The sequence below is a fragment of the Triticum urartu genome, unplaced genomic scaffold (assembly GCF_003073215.2).
Source record: "Triticum urartu cultivar G1812 unplaced genomic scaffold, Tu2.1 TuUngrouped_contig_3591, whole genome shotgun sequence".
NCBI lineage: Eukaryota > Viridiplantae > Streptophyta > Magnoliopsida > Poales > Poaceae > Triticum > Triticum urartu.
In genome coordinates, this window is record NW_024114135.1 from 27,462 (window position 1) to 47,378 (window position 19,917).

The 19,917-nt window shown below is 45.7% G+C and overlaps 3 long non-coding RNA genes across 14 annotated transcripts; all 3 read left to right on the forward strand.

The window, feature by feature from the left end:
• The first annotated feature begins 984 nt into the window (after nt 1-984).
• On the forward strand, nt 985-2,598 carry LOC125527330. Its single transcript, XR_007292035.1, has 2 exons — nt 985-2,040; nt 2,220-2,598. It is a non-coding gene; the product is annotated as an uncharacterized LOC125527330 (long non-coding RNA).
• Nucleotides 2,599-7,701: 5,103 nt separating this feature from the next.
• On the forward strand, nt 7,702-11,235 carry LOC125527333. The gene is made up of 6 exons (XR_007292039.1): nt 7,702-8,065; nt 8,571-8,645; nt 9,026-9,146; nt 9,726-9,861; nt 10,400-10,508; nt 10,807-11,235. It is a non-coding gene; the product is annotated as an uncharacterized LOC125527333 (long non-coding RNA).
• A 1,081-nt stretch (nt 11,236-12,316) lies between these two features.
• On the forward strand, nt 12,317-19,417 carry LOC125527334. 12 transcript variants are annotated; one of them, XR_007292051.1, is made up of 14 exons: nt 12,317-12,610; nt 13,009-13,203; nt 13,386-13,532; nt 13,640-15,223; nt 15,588-15,668; nt 15,827-15,895; nt 16,030-16,093; nt 16,273-16,310; nt 16,424-16,636; nt 16,721-16,798; nt 16,899-16,972; nt 17,489-17,611; nt 18,481-18,626; nt 19,259-19,411. It is a non-coding gene; the product is annotated as an uncharacterized LOC125527334 (long non-coding RNA). The 12 variants fall into 12 exon arrangements; XR_007292048.1 differs by having other exon boundaries at nt 12,318-12,610; nt 13,640-13,789; nt 13,948-15,223; nt 16,030-16,310; XR_007292043.1 differs by having other exon boundaries at nt 12,318-12,610; nt 13,640-13,786; nt 13,948-15,223; nt 16,030-16,310.
• Nucleotides 19,418-19,917: the final 500 nt, after the last annotated feature.

Consider the following 19,917-nt stretch of genomic DNA (forward strand, 5'->3'; position numbering starts at 1 on the left):
TCTAACCCATCCAATTAAAACGGTGTACGTCGTAAACTATACGGTTTGGTGATGGTATTTTTTTTCAAATTTAAGGAAGTACACTTGATCTTTTTTCAACTTGAAGAGTTCCTCACCCCTGATTTTATTAAGAACCCGATAACACATGACCCAGTTGGAAGCCCACTTGAACTCCTCGAGAACTAGCAACGAGATTTTCAGGAACACACAAAACTAAGGAAAACATATAATTGGCAGCATATAAAGGACTTTGCAGCATGCTCATCACATAGAGAATTGTAGATAGTTCAAAGTTGACGTGAAGGTGATAAAACATCATGATTTGTACTACATTTAAAATGGATACGGTTCTTTGAGTACCGATGATAATACTAGGATTTGTACTAGTGTCATCTATTTACGATTTTGCTCTTGCTTGAAATTTAGGGTGACACATAATTTTCAATTACTGTAAGGAGCTATAATTAGTAGTAGTGACCAATTTGTGTTTTGACCCAAATAATAGATTATCCTTCTTGTTTCTGTTGTCTTTTTGGATGTTTTATCTATGGGAATAGAGGTTTTTTACCATGCTCCATCTTACCTTCACTTTTCACATGAGAGGTAAGAGTATAAAATAGATTCAAGCCGTTGATTGCATTAAGTAGGGGATTTGATTAACTCTTAACTTCTACCCATGTGAAAAGATGGGGTACGAAGGAGCATGTTTAAATTGCTCATGGGGGTATGATAAATGACCTGCAAACTGATATTAAGAAACCTAAGGTTTAATGAGCCAACTCGCAACATGAAATTCCTGTCAAAAGCAAAAAAAAATATCACAACTAGAAATCCTAGCATCGGTGAGCGCCAGGTCACATTCCCTGCCTAGTAAGTGTAAAACAAGATGAAACAGGGAGTACATCCATGACATGGCCAACATGATGAATACGCTGAAGGCTGAACTCAGGCATGATTCGCTCATGCCCAGCATGCTGCCTTTATTCCTTCATTTAGAAGATTATCAAAGAGAAAGTACATCCATGATGTGCCGGATGTCTTTATCCTCAGTTACATAATTATGAATGATTGATGTCTGATAATAAACTAGCTAACCAACCATAGGGGTGTCGGCAACAGTGACGAAGATTTGGACACGGTTGGGCCTTAAGTCCTGGGTCACCCACGTATCGACTGGCAGGACCTCTATCTCAGCATCAGGCTTGTCCTTGAGGATGATCTCCTTGGCCTTCTCAACAGACATCTCGACGACCTCTGGCCACGACATCTTCACACGGCTGGCTGCTGTGCCCCCTCCCGCAGGCTCTGGATACTTCACGGTGCTTTATCCATGGAACTCATGTTCTACAGTGAACTCTTGGATCAAGAAAATTAAAGCGGTAAGCATGATATAACCCCTGAGGAAAAATTGGTAAACAAAGGAGCACAAGTCAGTACAACTCACCTGAAGAATTGATTAAATGTTTGTAGCTAAGTAAGAAGATGTTGATGGTATAGCATCCCCTTATCTTGTGCGGCATTTATTATCCGGTCCTCAATATAAGCCTTTTTAGAGATTCCAATGCATTCTACATATGAAGCAAAGTGAGTGAATCTACACTGTTAAATGTGTCTATATACATTCGTGTATAGTCCACATTGAAATCTCTAAAACGGAAGGATTAGCTAGTTAACTAAGTTGAGGAGCACTACAACTGCAGAAAACGGCTATGGTTCATTGAGCTCCTAGCTACAAGTCGATGGACCTGTGAATCACGTGGTACGCTCTCGTCCTCCTTAGCATCCGTACGTGTTATCCATCACGAAATCCAGTCCGGCCAATCAGCATCTTATCTCGTGTATCACGCGCCTTCCACTGGGTACATGCATGCATGTGAGGGCATGCACCTTCTGTGCACATAACACAGTGCCGCATATATCGATCTCCCCTATAAGTAGACATCCATGCAATGCGTTTATGCAGCATCAAGATACCAACTAAGTTGAGAAGATTAAGTAATAGGCTTGCTTTTGTGCATCAAGATACCATCCATTCAGCCGGTGAGTCGGATCATAGATATACACATATCCCATCTTGCTTTTGTGGATCAATCTTTAGCTACCTAGCATATTTTGCTTAATTAGAAATGCAGCTTGCTATCAATCAATCGGTTTCAGTTTTGGTGCTAGTTTCCCTCTAAGACTGACCTGTTTCTCGCTTTTGGAAAATTGATTTGTAGGCTGGTCCATCAACGATGAGCTCCACAGATGCCCCAGTTGGCACCGGAGGCCTCGCCGGCGAGTCGTGGCAGAAGTCATGGCCAGAGGCGGTGGGCAAGTCCATAAAGGAGGCCAGGGAGATCATACTCAAAGATAAGCCCGACGCCGACATCGTCGTGCTGCCAGCCGGGTCGCCGGTGACCCGGGACTTGAGGCCCAACCGCGTGCGCATCTTCGTCGATACCGTCGCCGACACACCCTTTACTGGCTAGCTCTAGCTTTGCAGGCCCGAAGGAATGCATGCCTGCGCCATGCATGCATGCATGCGCGTGAATAAGTTTTTAGTAATGGATGAATAAATGCTAGCACGTGTCCGCTGGATCCACTAGCTTTCAGTTCCTTGGTTACCGAACTTGCGACCGCTGTTCGATCGACTCGGTCTCCAAAATCGATCGATCCAGCCAGCGAACCAATGGATAAAAAAAGAAAAAACGAGCAGGCACCAAGCACGATCACGTGCACACCGCGTCTCTATCTATAGAACCAAAAGGAAAGGAAAGGAAACCATCTCACATGCACGCATCCATCTCACGCGCCACCGCCTACAACAAAATTTTATAAAATAAGAAAACATGACATCCGCAAAGCCCGACACGTAGGCGTTAGTCAGCGTGTCACACCTGCACCGACACCATCCAGATGTACACCGTCATCGGCGGGTCATCTCATCTTGACCCGCCTTTGGTTGCAACAGCCGCGCCGGCCCTCCCTCGTCAACTTTGGAGACCTCGTCCGCCCCTAGCTAAAACGGAGACAAATGCGCGCTCCATGTCTCACACTTGCACAGATGCCACCCAGATGCATGTACACCGCCACCGTCGGGTCTACATCTGATCCACCGCGGCAAGAGCGGCGCCAGCAAGATCCAACTCATGAGACGGCACATCCCCCGTCCCGTCCCATACATCGGCCTACCAAGAGCCGGCTGCATTTTTTAGCGCCCCGCTCGTCGTCTCGATCTTTGGTGGGCGTCGTCTGGCGTCGTCTCCTCAAAAGAAGAGAAGACAAGAGAAAAGAAAAGAGCAGCATTTTGTTTTCTTGTCGTCCCCTCGAGATCGAGCGTTGGATGTGGTGGACTGCTGAAATCGGCTAGATAGGCGATGAGGTAGTCCGCTCTCGATTCTCCATGCCTTCCAGCGTCGGATGTAGCCGAGTGATTCTAATCGGCGGTAGAGGGATCGATCCGTGGGTGATGCATGCTCGACCGACCAATTAGGTGGAAGCAGCTCACAAAGACAAAACCACACACCGAGGCCGACCCCCGATTCAGAACAGCACACACTCGCCTTCCTCCCACCCATGCCAGGCATAGATCGACCAATCAGGAGGGAGGGAGGGAGCAACAACCGAAAACGCAACGTATGCGAGCCGTTGGATGTGGCGGACACGGCTGGGATTGGCCGGCCAATGATGGAGCAGCCGCCCGCCACTCTCACGGATCCATCCTCAACAAAGCAAAACCGTGTTTCTTCCGTCCAGGCTATTTGCTCACCATTGATCCTGCGGACCGTCGTCGGTGTCGACGGACGGACGAGATCGATCCAAGACGATGACCATCCGTGGGCAACATCCATTCCATGGACCAATCGTTGCATGTTTCAAAAGTTGGGTGGCTCGTGTCTCAAAATTTCAAGTTTTGGACGGGCGCTCGTGTCCTCAATAGAATAGAATATAGTGAAAAGAACAGAAAACCAGAGAAGAAGAGAAAACAGATCCCCACCCACCCATCCGTCTCCCCTCGCCGTGCCGTCCCCCGTCCCTCCCTCTCTGACTAACCCACCCACCCCCGTCTCGTCTCCATGACCAGGACCTGTCCGACGCCATGACCAACAGCAGCTCCCTCCGGTCTTCCTTCTCCATGGACATGGACATGTACATGGCACGCCATGAAAGGTCACGATGGAATGGAAGGTATCACGCCTACAAAGTCCATGCTTGTCCACGCCCATCCATCCCACATTCCAACTTTTATCTTCGGACAAGACAAAACTGCACAAAATCTCACACTTTTACTTCCTTCCTCACAAAACTGCACAACTCTGCAGGTTTAGAGCATCTCCAACCGCCGCGCTAAACTAGCGCCGCGCCGGAAACTAGGCCGTTTTAGCGCGTGCGCAACGCGGCGGGTCGCTCTAGCGGGCGCGCAAAAACGGCGCGCGCGCTATAACAGGTTGGGCGCGCGGTAGAAAACACTTAGCCGCGCGGTGTATTTCGGGCGCCAGCTACAGCGCGCGGCACACTCGAGCGCTCGCGCCGCACTCTCTCCTCTCCTCGTCCTACGCCCCGCGCGCGCCGGCGCCGGCGCCCTGCCACCCACGCATGGACGCGCACACCGGCGCCCCGCTCACCCCGCTGTACAGCCGCGACCCCCCCTCCCCCCATCGCCGCCGCAGCCGCCGCCGCCGGAAACCCTAGCGCGGCGAGCGCTGGCGTCGCCACCGCTGGAGCTCCGCCGAGCGTCGGCCTCGCGCGCAGCCTCTTTTTGCCGCCGCGGATGACCACGGCGCCGGGTGGCGTCGCGCCGGCGCCGTCCCGTGTCGCCGCCGCACCGTCGAAGAAGGTACCCAATGCGGCGCGGACGAAGAAGGGCAAAACATCCGCGAAGAAAAACAAGGCGGCGGACGGCTCCGGCACCACGAAGGCGAGGGGAAAGAAGCTTGCAGGGCGTTCGACGGCCGCGGCGGCTTCCGAAGCGCCGGCGAGCTCCCTCGTTGAGCCGGCCGCCGACGCGCACCACGTGTTCGACGAAATGCCCCCAAGGTGAAAAAATTTCCAACTTTTCTTTTCTTCTTATTTTTTCAATGCATCATCATCACATATAGGTAGCTTATTTGCATTGTTCAAAAAACTTTGTAGTCTCAACGATGATGCATACATGTCCATTATGGGTGTTGGGTCCAACAATTCGCATTGGTCTCAAACCAATGACATCCATTTCGAAGACCATGAGTTTGAGGTGGACGAGGAGGGTGAGGGAATTGTCGAGGCGCCGAAAGGAAGAGCGGGCAATTACTCAACCAACGATGACAAGTTACTATGCCATACTTATTTGCAAGTGTCGAGGGATCCATCCATTGGAGGTGATCAAAGTAGAGACGCGTATTGGGGGCGAATGAAAGAACACTTTGATGCTCACAACTTGAGTGGAATTGACCGCTCCGAGAGATCACTTCGGTCCCGATGGTCGACAATCAACGCGGATTGTCAAAAGTGGGCGGCCGTACAAAAGGCAGTTGACAAGATTAACCCAAGTGGCACAAATGAGGATGATCGAGTAAGTGGCATCTCATATATGTTCATCATACTTGTTTTTGGTGACCGAAGTGCTAACTTGTTTTGTTTTTCTTGTAGAAAAACATTGCACAAAATTTGTTCAAAGAAGAGACAAGGACAACCAAGAAGGGGAAGGTCAAGAAAGGCAGGGTCTTTACCTTGCCTCATTGCTATGAAGTGTTAAAGGATGATGAGAAATGGAAGAAGCGTGTTGGTTTGGAGGATTTGCATTTGAGCAACAAACGGAAGCTAGCAATTGAGAATGATGATGATGAGGAGGAGGATGATGCATCAAGTGATGACGGCAAGAGAAGCCCCACACCCAACTCGGTTTCATACTCGAAGCCAAAACGACCGGATGGGTGCAAGAAAGACCAAACCCAAAAGAAGAAGAGGAAAGGAGATGATGAGCTCAAAAATGCTATGGAAGCTATTGTGAAGGCAAGGGTCGAAGCCAATGAGGTGAGGAAAATGGTAAGGAACCAAGATGCCGTGGCCGAGGAGAGGAGGTTGGCGGCCGAGGAGAGAAGGGTGGCGGCCGAGGAGAGAAAGGTGACTTTGGAGGAGAGGAAAGTGAGCAACGAGGAGCGAGCTAAGTTGTTGGAATGGGAGAAGCACTTGTTCTTCTTGGACACATCTAACCTCAATGCGGCGCAAAAAAAGTATGTCAATCTTGCCCAACAAGAAGTCTTGATCCAAAAAGAGCCTTGGTTCGTGCAATGGGTGGCGGTGGCCTCGGCGCCATGGGTGGCGGTGGCCTCGGCGCCATGGGAGGCATGGGTGGCTTCGGAGTCATGGGAGGCATGGGTGCACATCTGGCCGCCATGGGAGGTATGGGTGCACCTCCGGCCGCCATGGGAGGCATGGGTGCACCTCCGGCCGCCATGGGAGGCATGGGTGGCTTTGGAGCACCCTCCGACGCTATGGCCGCCATGGGAGGCATGAGTTTTGCTTCTCTCATGGGAGGCATGGGTGCACCTCCGGCCGCCATGGGTGCAATGTCTTTCGATGTGCCTTCTCACACACATTCCCATGAAGATACCGTTGAAGATCTTGCCAACACCGTCGGAGCTTCACATGATGCGGTGCGTGATGCGGTGCGTGATGAGGAGAAGGAGGAAGATTCATCTTCGGAGGCGGAAGAGTCGTCTTCGGAAGATGAAGATGAGGACGCGGACAAGGAAGATGAAGATTGATGTGTCTTTCATGTCTTGAACTTTAGTTTGCATTCGAACTTGGTTGGATGAACTTGTGGGCATGAACTTTTATTCATCAACTTGTTTGTGTCAAATTTCACAAGTTAATTTTTGTCCAAAATATTATATATGCAAAATGCCCGGCGAGTCGCGCGCGCTGTATTTTTGCGCTCTGCTGGAGCCGCGCGCGCTGCATTATAGCGCGGCTGCTGGAGCCAGCGCAGGCGGGCGCGCAAAACCAGCTGCAGCACGCGCGGTAAACAGATTTTTTGCGCGCGGCGCTTTAGTGCGGCTGTTGGAGATGCTCTTAGTTTATCTTCAGGTTCATACTAACTCCATAATGTTGCTGTTCTCAGCCGCAGGCTGCCTCATCCATGGACAACGCCGCCGCTCAGACCCCGCTGCCGACGCCATGGACATTGTCAAGGTATTTCTCACTCTGCCCTCTCTCACTCTCTCATGTCCTGCGTGTGTCCCGACCGTCAATTACCCGGAGATGCTGCTTCTTTTCACTAGTGCAACAGTTTCTGTGCGGGTGTGAGTCTAGTACGAGATTCGACAAGTCGAGATGATGAGCTCTTGTAGCGATGATTCTTCTGCCGGTCACACAAGCGAGCCTATCCATGTCAATTTTGTCTTCTCTTGATTGATTCCAACACTTAACTTTCGGCGTGTGGAACTGGAACGAGAAGTTTGCATTCCTAGGCTGGCTAATCACTTTACTTTGTATATATATGGATCGACCAGTTATGTTTGCCACAGAAGAATAGCAGCACCCCTCTAGCTAGTTAGTCTACATCCCAACGGAAATTACCATCTCATTCTTATGCGGTGATTATCTTGCCTTTCCTCACTGCCATGCTTGTGGTTGCATCACACCATCATGTTATCTCCCTGTTTCTGACTCAAACATGTGCTGAAAAAATCAGGGAGTTTTATATCCGACGCACGTGGCTTGCTCTGCTGGAACAATGCTTCCGAGTTATTATTTGCTCTCGTTGGGGTCCGCATATAGTAGCAGCAATTCGATAGTGATTAGTGCCAGATTACATTATTTCCCCCTGCTGCATTGCTTTGGTAACCATCGCAGATACTACTAGTCACGTATTTCCGCCTCTTAAATCATGCCATGTGTCCTTTTGGTGTGACTCCATTTCTCTGCTTTGACGTTGTTCTTTGCCCAACAGAGACCCTCGACGATGACGCTCACAAAATCATGACCAAGGTCGAGCAGCGCAATGTGCTGGAGTACAGGGTCATCAAGGACACGATGAACCGCCGTTCCGTACGCCCGTCATGGGGTCTGCTCCTTCCCCACCAGGACGACGCCATCGAAGGTCTCTCCCACCCATCTCCTCTCTCTCTATATTCGGTTTTGATTTTCCAATAGCTAGCTAGTTCAGTTTGGTCTGGTTCCTACTGCTCCAGTCCAACCCCACCCCATCTGATCCATGTTGTTAGGCCGTGGATTCAGCTCACTGCATGGTATGGTATGGGACACACAACATCCAATCCATCCATCTAGTTTGGATCAAAACAAGGGAAGTTGTGGTTTCTCTTTTGAAATGCAACAAACTCATGTGCCTTCTTGGTGCCTCATGGATGTAGCTTTGATGAATTTTTTGGCAACAAATACATCAACAACCATTGATTAAGTCGATGGTTGTTGCAACACTGGGATTATTTAATTCTAACACATGTAATAGTGTGCCATCAGTTGCAGAATACTCAAATCCTGAGCTTTATTGAGTTGTTGCTGCTGCTGCTGCTTTTGTGCAATGATATGATGTTGCTCCAGTGCTTGCCATCTCTTGACTGACTGAATGATGGTCATCTCTGTAGGTGCCAGCGACCAAGGCGACGCCATGGAAACTGCTTGTGCTCTGCTCCTTTCCCACCAGAATGATGCCATGGAAGGTCTCTCCCGCCCATCTCTCTCCTCTCTCTCTCTCTAATCTATATATATTATATTTGGCTTTGATTTCCCAATCCGTGTTCATCTCTAGCCCATGTGTGTGCTGTGCTCTTGACATGTGCACATGAAACCACCAAGTGTGTGTCTCTGTTGCAAATGTGCTCTGAACATTTGCTACTGTTTGGGCTTAGATAGCTCGATTGCCCGCTGTTTTTAGGATCATGGGTTTGTGCTAAAATACTCATATTATTTTGTTTCCCCATGGATCCCCTCCCATGCCATGATTTCCTCTTTTCTCTTATTATGATTCAAGCTAAAGATTTTCCATTTGACTTGTCCATGTATCTCAAGATTTGTTATTTATCTTGTCCTTGTGCAACAGCATGATTGATTTGGTACTGCATCATCACCGGTTAATTCAGAGGACAAGGGATTCATTGTGCGTGTCTCCCTTCGACCAATGAGGCGCGGCGCTGTTCGGCACTGGCTGCAAAACAACCACGGTGAGCTCCTCACCTACATTGGTCTGCCATGTGGTAGGCTTCATGTCAATTGCCTCATAACTGAGCCGTTGATCCTCTGCTTCATGTCAATTGCCTCATAACTGAGCCGTTGATCCTCTGATCTTGTTGGTTATGTTGCTCTGCTGTTGTTTCGTTTAGTTACGATTTGTCTAATTTAGCCACCGTTGCCAATGTTCATCTGTAGCCCATGTGTGCGTGTGTGCTGCACTCTTGTCATGTGGATAGCAAATTAATAAGTGCATCTATGTATGTGTGTTGCAAATGTCTTACTGCACATCAGCTAAACATTTGCTACTGTTTGAGCTTAATAAATTGCTCAATTGTGTACTGTTTAAGGATGATCGTCTTGTGCTAAATACTACTCCCTGATCTGTAACTACATATAAGATGTATTTGTAGTTCCATCTGATTGGCAAAAACGTCTTATATTTGGTTACGGAGGGGCTAGTATACTTTTCTTTCCCCATGGATGCCCTCCCATGACATGATTACTTCTGTTGTCTTATTATTAGGATTTCAGCTCAGGATTTCTCATTTGTGTTGCCCATGCTTCTGCAGGATTGGATTATGTACAAAAGAGGACAGGGGGTTCATCATGGCGCTATGGCTGTCTCCAAGCCTCGGTGGCATCTTCCATAGGCCCCGCTGTCGTGCGACGGTTGCGCTGTTTGGCATCGTCTACAAAACAGCCAAGGTGAGCTTATCTCTTTCCTCATGCAATTATCTCTTCTCATGCACTGCATATGTATGTAGGTTCATCTCTAGCCCATGTATGTGCTGCGCTCTTGTCATATGCGCAGGAAATTACCATGTGAGTGTACGTGTGTTGCAAATCTGTTCTGAACATTTGCTTGCTACTGTTTGGGCTTAAATAGCTCGATTGCCTGCTGTTTCAGGATCATTGGCTTGTCCTAAATACTGCTCCATCCGTAATTTAATACTCCCTCCGTCCGGAAATACTTGTCGGAGAAATGGATGTATCTAGACGTATGTTAGTTCTAGATACATCCAATTTTACCCATTTCTGCGACAAGTAATTCCGAATGGAGGGAGTATAAGATGTCGTTTTTTGACACAGTCATGGTGTTACAAAAAAACCCGTCTTATATTAAGTTACAGAGGGAGTATTGTTTTGTTTTCCCATGGGCCCCCTCCCATGACATGATTTATTCTCTTGTCTTATAATGATTTGAGCTCAAGATTTGTCATTTGTCTTGTCCATGTTTCTGCAGGATTGGGTTAGGTCCAACATAGGAGAAGGGGATGTTCATCACGGTGCTAGGCCACCGTCTCCAGCCACGGCGGCGTCTTCTGTTTGGCATCGGCTGCAAAACAGCCAAGGTGAGCTCATCTCCTTCCCCCGCTTGACACCCATGTTTGCTCCATCTAGTCACGTCGGGTAATTTGTCTTCCCTGCTGAAATAATAATATTATCTTCCTTGACTCATGATTCAAACATTCTTACAATCGCTGGTTTCATATTTACTTACACCCTAGAGTGACTGTTACTCTTGTACTACTAGATTAGATGCAGCATGCTGACGAAACTAAACTGACTTTGGTACACTGTGTGAACTGAGCAATTGAACGACCATGCCATCTCAGTGACCGCTTGGTTGTTTGTCCGTGTCGACAACAGATGAGCAGCAAGAGTGTTGGGCGTGCCACAGTGGAGGCGTACAGGAGGATGGCATTTCATTGGCGAGAGAGTTGAACGTCGCAGTTTTACGACGAGCATGGCATTTTAACTGCCTTTATTTTTTGTATCTATCTATCCATCCTTGATGATGTGATTTGCTGTCACGTCAGCCGGAAATCAGTATGTAGTGTGCTTGTGGAGTCTGGGCTGGATCAAGATCCACATCCAGATCCAGTGGTGCTTAGCTTAGTTACCTCTGTCCCAAATTATAACATGTTTTGGTAAACATCTTATAATTTGGAACAGAGGAAGTAGATAAGGTGAGGTGAGCTTTTGTTTATTTCCTGCTCCATTCGCATTTTTGTGTAACTGGTCTTGTGCTTGTTAACATAGAAAACAAAAAAAAATGATATGTGACGTTATGGTCACTTAATTTATTACTCCCTCTGTCCCATAATATAAAAACTATTTTTGGCACTACACTAGTGTCAGAAACGTTCTTATATTATGGGACGGAGGGAGTAGTAGTATAAATCTTTTTTTGCTTGTTATTTTACTATGTTGTCCATTTGGCTATCTAAGGCCAACTCTAACGCGTGACCGCAAAAGAATGCATGTTTTCCCCGGATGTTTTCTGTTCTGGTCAGCACTAGTGTTTGTTTGTTTTTGGTTGTCCGTCGCATGTCGCATCCCATGGCCTGACGCAATTGGCCAAAGCATTCGGATACAATGAAAATTCAAATAAACAAAAAGACACCAAAAGTAATTTAAAAGATAAACTTTATATATTACATGAAACGTCCAAATGTTATGGAATGTAAAAGAAAAGCAAAAAACAAATCATAGATGTTATCTTCGGCCCAAATTGTCAACCCTGCCCACCTTGCAAGTACGTGTGTGCCAAAATTTGGGCGGGAAATTGCCCACATGTTAACCTAGGACGAACAAAAGCCAGAAAAATTGGGTAGCATGACATGGCCTTCGGGGCATCGGAACTGAAGGGAAGGCTCCTCAGGCAACCGTGAGAACCTAAAACGACCTACTGGTGGTGTATATTTCTCTTGGGAAATCTACCGTAGACCTTTCAGCGCCTCCAACTAATAACTGTAACAACGATTAATAAAAAAAGTAAAATAAAGAATGGAACATTTGATTTGTGCGTCCATCGTTAAAAGATGAGCGTCGGGTTTTGAGGTGTGGGCGAAAAAACTTTGAGATGCTTTATTATTATTATTGATGGGGGGTATATATGCCGTCGGATCGGATTTGGACGTACGACTAAGATTGGTTAGTGGGATCGATCCGTGAGCTGGGAAGGTTGACCATTCAACGACCAGCAGCGTGCGGCTCGGAAACAAGCAGCAAAATGAAAGAAGCAATTTGGATGGACGGATGAGATGAGGTAGGAGGAGGGGTCGATCCGTGGGAACGGGTGATGGACCAATAGTCAGCCAGCGCAGCGATCCGTGGCGTGGGCAGCCAACAGGCAGCTAAAATCTAAAAAAAAAATTCAATCCCGCTGCGGCTGCCCAATCACCCCGCCGCCCCTCCGCCTCCCGTCCCGCAGCAAAAATCGCGACCCCTTGCCGCAGCAGCCTCTCATCCCTCTCCCTCCCCGCCCCACCTTCATCTTCAAGCGCCGTCGACCACCACCAACATCTCCACCTCGCCGTGAAGGGTTCCGACCGGTGCCGGGACGGAGGTGCTGGAGGTCGGCTCTCTCTCCACGGTGCGCCGTCGTCAAGGCTTGGAGCACGCTGGGCGAGGAGTTGCGCCGCGGCCGTCCTCTGCTCCACCCCGGACGGTACGGTAGCCAATTCCACCGCTAAATCCATCTCCTTGGATCATTTGGTTGCCCGCCCGCGGGTGAGGCCACGGCTGGACCTCCTTCCTTCCTCGTCCATTCTCTACTGTAGATGGGATGGGATGATTGGACCTCCCATTCCTGCTTGTCGATTGGGTCATTCTATTCTAGATGGGAGAAGAATAATATACAATATCTTCCTTGATCCACTCGGGGAAAAATCTCTTGCTTTTCCTCTACAATCTGCACTAAATCTATATGTTTCCAAGTCCTTAGCATGCTCCCGTTCCTTGTCGATTGGAATTAATCCTAAAACATGTTGCCGGGTTACATTCTTTTGCATCAGTATGCCATTATATATAACTCACTGACAGTATGTTGTCTTGCCCTGTTTACAGGTTATAGCTTGTTTGATCCCGAGATCATGCCATGGAAAAATTAAGTAGATGGCATACCACGACGAGGACCAGCAGCGCCAAACAGCCGGCCTTCAGGGTCTCCTTCCGGTTCCTGTAGCTGTATGTACGTGCGACCATGTGCTCTTTTTGGTGACTTGCTGCCTAGAGTTGCACTGGTAATTGGAGTACATCTAGGTAATTTCCTTGGTTACTTTAAAAAGTTGGACCTTTCCTTATCGTCTAGACAGATGGCATGACTTGTAGATGTGCATCTTGCTTACTAATTTTGTTTGTTTTACCACATTTGTCAGATTTCATTTTTTAAAACTGAAATTTGTGTTTGCTTTCATCTCCATAACCGACAATTTGTATTAAAGGCAGCAGACCCTGGGCGTTGAGAAGAATATGTGATTGTCCTCAACAACATGGCGTGGAACCTCGCTGTCACCACGTCATATGTCTTACTGGTGCGGTTCGCTTCGACAGGCGGTTGGCATCACGGCCCGGCCTCGACGGCTCCTCGGGTAAGCAGCACCCCAGCCCCTTGGTCGTTTCAGTTTTTAGATAGGAGGCTTTTTGGTTTTTTTGTGCTGATGACGCGGTCTCTTCTTTTCTCACTGGCAACAACAAGTGACCTGAAACTCGTGCATGCCTTCCACGTGAGTGACTGAGTGAGTGCATCTCCTCCCTGTCCAGAATTCGTCAACACATTGCCATCTTCATCTTCAGTTCATAGTGCCCCTCCCTGCTTCAAGGAAACTCAACAAATGATTCCCAGGTTGTCTGCCCTTGTTCATAGTGTTCAAGTTTATCGTTGTTCACTGAATAAAATTAGTGGATTGGTTGATGCTGTACATGTATAAGACAGCCTTATAGATGTGACTTAATATGCGTGTCAACTCTGACAAAGATGATTATTTTTTTCTATTTGGAGCATAGGCGCCCTCCTGTTCCAGTTCCATGGTCGAATGGGACATGCGCCCAAGCTGGCGACAACATCGTTTACTCCAACCTCAACCTTGCTGTCCAGCACGAGCCTCGTGCTGGATGGCAAGAGGGTGCAGCAAGGCAGTAGGGTACAAATATGACGATCAGGAGCGCCGAGCAGCTGGGGTTCAGGGTGATATTCTCATCCCTGTTCCTCTATGTAGGTGGCTGTGTAGCTGGATGTCCAGCATGTGCTTGTTGGTGGCTTCCTGCCAAGTAGGAGTATTTCCTAGAGTTGCACTAGTAATTCGATAAGACGATTATATAGATGGGTAATTATTTCTTTGGTTAGTTAAAATAATTGGGCCTTTCCTTGTCGTCTAGACAAATGACATGACCCGTAGATATGCATGTCAAAGAGTAATTTTGTTTGTTTTACCAACTAAGTCAGATTTCATTTTTGACCATTAGTAATTTTGTTTATCAAGATATGTAAGTAGCAACTCGCTATAACTTTAAGATAAAATATAAGCCAATGGATGAAAGGGAGGAAATCGTTGACTCGGAAATACAGAGCTTAATTTAGCTGATCAAAAGTTTTTGTTATTGGTAAGCAAGAAACAAGCAGGAGGAGATGTGCTTGTTCAATCTCCCTTGTTGCAAGGGAAAAAAAGAGTGCATTTTCGTTTGTTAGAAACATCTCCCTTGTTAAGGGCAGGCAAACAGCTGGAATTGATCTGTTAGAAAACAAACAAAGGTGCAGCTGCCTTGCACTTGCATACATATACAGTAGTAGTCATAGGCATAGAACAAGGAAGGAAAGACGACAAGTAAACTGGCAAACCCTTAATGCTCAAGTAATAAGAAGTAGTATTAATATGGATTTGGCAGTCGTAACGGGGTATCTATCTGAGCATACTGGCTAGTTTTACTTGGGAAATCAATCATATGAAGCTACCTTAATCTAGTACTAGTAGATTGGAGACGCAAAAAGTTTTGGCCTTTTATAGTTCAAAACACTCAATGGATGACCTTTTCCTTTGGTGCACAATATAGAGGTTCTATTGAATGGCTTTGTCTGACCCTGCACTTGAAGAAGACAACTTTTCTTTCTTGTTGCTTCTCTCTCTTTCTCTCCTGTAATATCTTCTGTTCTCTTGTCTTGTCCCCTAGATACTAGTAATATTGTGAAATAAATTTAGTAGTCCAGAAGAGAAGAAGGTCTAGTCTTGCCTGGATGAGGCGGAGCGTGAGGTTGGTTCTAGACACACCTCACAGTAGCGTCGAGGTATGGCCAAAACATTTGCTGTATTTTTGGCGGTGGGTTCTAGACTCCTTTTGTTTAATCTTTCACAAATTTCAGTCTTGAATGTGTTCCTGTAACCTGTAGTTTAGTGGCTGGTTGGATGTATCGAAAGACTTAATAAATAACTGAAACACGATGCATCTCTTGCTCTTCTTCCTCTCTCTGTCTCGCTGTATTTTTGTTGGCTAGTGAGCATGCAAACTACTCCTTTCACCTGTTTGGTCATACAGAAAATATTAAAATGCAGGTCTTGTGTGCTTTTGTGCAGTTTAGCTCCTGTTTTAGAGAAGTTCACAGATCTTAATGTACTGTATTTACATTTGATTTATATGTTTTCTCAACTTAGGAGATGGTGGAGATCAGCAAAAAATTAGGTCATCCACCATGGATCTTCTCTTTGTCTCCAAGCAGCTTCTCCATGCCCTTGGTTAGTCACTTGCATGAAACTGAAACTGCTGTGAGGACTGGACTTTGATTTTGTCAGAGCTACCACTTTGAAACCTTGTTTTACCATCTGCTCTTCTTTTTTATAAATATATCTGTGAATTCAAGGTTGAGCTAACAATTTCTTTTCTGCCGTCAAAGATGAGATTGGGCCAACGCTGCTGGCCCTCAGGCAAGACATTCGACAAAATGTTCAGGTGATTGCTCTAGGTACGAAATCATCTTACTCCCATGTTACCCTGCATTCTGCATTGCATTTGTTCACATGACTAAGCAACCGAGCATGCCAAGTCCATGGGTTAATTGCACTGAAGTGATTACAGTTATCTATCTTCCTTCTCTAGAGGCCATATCAATCTTCCCTGGGTTTTTATCCCAAGATACTGCATGACATGGCCTGAGAGCATGGTAATATTTCTTGCACTTGTACCTATCTAGTTCACCGATTTGTGTTGATTGAATCCATGGTGGGGTCGTGGGGCTCTGTATCTATCTAGTACGGAGTACAACTGTATTCCAAGCAATTTACTCTCTTGACTGCTGTTGGACTTCCTCTGTCCCGGCTTCCATTGTGCTGCCTTGAACAGATCCATCCGCCTTGTCGCTGATCTCATCCAACCTCTGGGTATGTTTCTTGTCGATTTGTTTCCAGTAAAGTAGCAATGCTTGGGTCTAAAAAGTTATTACTTCTCCTGCTTGATGAGTCTCATCGATTTACGTTGGTTGAATCCATTCCAGGGTGGCAGTTTGCAGTCATTATTCAGAGCACCATGCATCCAAGGCGCTGACCCGGCGCCCACCGGGTGAAGCGTTTAATCAAGTGAAGCCACCTCCACGCTCACGGACCTGGCCTCTGGTGCCCAGCCGCCGCTTCTGCTTCGTTGTCCCCATAGCGCGACCATCCGACGAATACGCCGCTGTTGTGTTCTGCTCTCCTGTGAAGCACCAAAGGTGGGCTTGGTCTAGATCCCAACATTCATTGATTTGTCATGCATTCATGATTTCTGCTATTGCTGATATACACGGTTTTCTCAGTTGCGCTTCCACAACAAATGAACTTCTAGATTGTTTGATTCTACCACAAGAAAGCTCAGGTATGCTTGACGAAGTAAGGTGAGTGGATGTTCTCAGCATTTGTTGAACAAGTCAATTGGAATCCGAAGAATAAATCCTTTTTTTAGTTATCTAAAAGTGAATGACTCCTTCATACCAGTTTTTCGACGAACTGATGGGTCTAATCCTCTTCCATTAGTTGCTTGTGAAGTAAGCCTAGTTTCGCTTGTTAAGGTAATCTTCTGTTCTACTTGCTTCTTATGTTTTGATAATCGATTCAGAATATGATTTTAATGTTTCCACATAGCGCCACAAAATGATGTCATTAACAAGTTAAGAAAACTTAAGCAATTGATTAATGAGATAAGTAGGTGATCAACTCTAGCTGACGTTTTATCTTAACACACTAGTATCCCGAGATCTGAGTTGCTGGATCAGTTCTCAAAGGGTGTTTCTCTCATGAGAAAACGCAATGCAGAATGGACGTGTCATGATATAATAGTATACATCTAGGATTGACAATGCCAGATGGATTCTGGTCTTCTGGCATGGGAAAGCCACAGTGCCTAGAAATACACACATGAAACATGTTATTCTTTTGTTGCTAAAAACAATTATGTATACTCTGTACACAAGAATTGGAATTTTTTATTTACTTATTTTTAGAGATTCTAAGATTTCTAGGTATTGTACCAATTGTGTACTGATCCATGTGTTTATGCAATATAATTCTCATTCAATTTCTTACAGGTGCAAGAGATGTTTGGTTTTGATCTAGCCAAGCCAAAGGAGTTCATTGACACATCTGGCCATGTCTTCTTTCATTCCTTTTTCTCAGGGCGTGATGTTGCTGGTCTTATTTGGATATCCATGGTGCGTTCACTGTTATTTGGAAAAGATAACACTGTACTAGATTTATTGTTGTTTGGTAGTTTCTGCTTGTTGCCGTAGTGTGCCATTATACATGTTCTGTCTTGCTGCTACAAGTGGTCCTCTACAATATTGGTAGTTTCCAGCGCTAGTATTCAATCCATCAGTTCAGTTTTGTGGATCTAAAGAGCCACGGTCATTTTTCACTTATTTAGCCAGCATGTGTTTTGTTGTGTGCATTAGAGATATGTGGCCCACTCCTTTGAATATTAAAGGAGAGAATAGATAAAGAGAAAATAGGCTGGTAGTAATCACGCGAAGCAGACTTGCTTAGCTCTGATGGATGACTAGACATCGCTACCCTTATGTTTATTGGTGTCCTTGTGTTTTAGAGCTTATTCGTTGTTTGTAAGTCACAATCGGGTCCTTGTTAGATGTTTATATGTGATGGCTTTTCTTTTTGGTGATGTGTCATTGATTTTCTTCGGTTTGGTATCATTATATTACTTCTTCTAGATAGTTCATAATCTTACTGAGATGTTTATGTGATAGCTTTGTGTCAAGAGTTATTGATAGATATGGTGTCGACTTAGCTATAGTCTTCTATCAATCTGTATGTAATGTTAGCTTGCTTGCTTTCACCTCTTGACACACCTTCCTGAGAGGATTGATTATCATTATCTATGGCCATGCCTTCTAATGGCATTCGTGGAGCTGGCTTCTACATAGCATTACTGGTCAGTTCCACAGGAACATGAAATTTTGCGTTCCAATAGTAGAATTTTATGTTATGTTCATCTGATCTGAATTAGCTTGCTTGCCATGTCCATATTGTTTTGGCATCATACTTATCTACGTACGTGCTTTTGCAGGTGTTCTCAGTCGCTATCGACAGCCAAACACAAGTAGGTATTGAAGTGTTGCAAGCCGAGCGTGAGATGCCAATAGACACAAACTGTTGGGCGAATTTGACCTTGTTGGTATCCTACCAGAACTAAGGGGCTCACCATAGATCGAGGTAACGTTCAACATCGATGTCAAGAATCTCCAGGTTGGTAACAATGTTGTGATTCCTCTAGAACTTGTATAATAACGGGTTTCAAGTACTATGATTGTCGGTTACTCCACCAATTATATATAGTGTTGCATGTTCTTTTCATTTCCTTGGTGGCTTATCATATAAGTTCCTCTCTTTGCTATCATTGTATTACTGAAGATGTTTTATGTGATGATGGTTTTGTGTTAGGAGTCATTGATAGATGGTGCTGACTGAACTTTCGTAGTCATGATTAGCTTTGGATTATCTCTTAGTCATGTTCTTTGATAAGTTCTTTCGTTTCAATCTGTGTAGCTTGCTTGCTTTCACGTCTTGGTCCATTTTCCTAAGAGGGTTGATCATCATTAGTTATGGATGTGCCTTATGATGGTGTGCATTGAGCGAGCTGGCTTCGCCATAGCACTACTGATCCATTCTTCCATGATAGCACACTAAATTTTGCCTTACTATAATAAAATTTGGCATTTTATTCATCCGATCCAATGCTTGTTGCAACTAAAGTTATCGTTTTCACTCACTTTTAGCATTGAAAATTATGGGACTTTTTATTGAGATTTTAAATTTGATGAGTTTCTTCTCCCGATTGTCTGCAGGAATTCTAGTCATCTTCGTCCATCTCGACAAGTTCTACAATGATGGGCTATACAGATTAATGCAAACATTACACACACATACCTCGGCTTCCCTCCAGTGCGATGCCAACGGTTTGGCCGCAACCTTGGCGCTATGGGTCACCTCATCCTTGGATCTGGTGAGTCCTTAGTTTCATCCCTCTCCCCCTGCCGTGAGATGACATGGCTATGTAGCCGTGCCGGTTGTGGCGCTGGCCATCGAGCCAACGATTTGTGGTATGTTTGTGTGGTTATGTTGTCTTTGTGGTGGTGGTCTTCCGGCCGCCAGTTTTTTTCTACTGTTATGATTTTCTTGATATAGTCTTCCAGTTATGACTTTCCATACGGTTTAGTTAGGTAATTTGTGATGACATGTTTTGGTTCTATATTAATTATTTTAAGCCGCTGGATGATGCCTATTGTATTGAGGTTGCTGCTGGAGCCAATGTTATGCTCATGTCATTTTAGACCCTTTAATCATGCTATTGTGATTATTAGTCTATATAGGATTTATCTTTTTTTATATTCTTGCTTGGCATGGTACTATCTATCTCTAGTCATACTATTGTTAAGTGATTTATCATGTGTGGTCTTGGTCTTGCTTATCTGGGCTCATGATGGAAGAAAGGCTCAATTTTCCT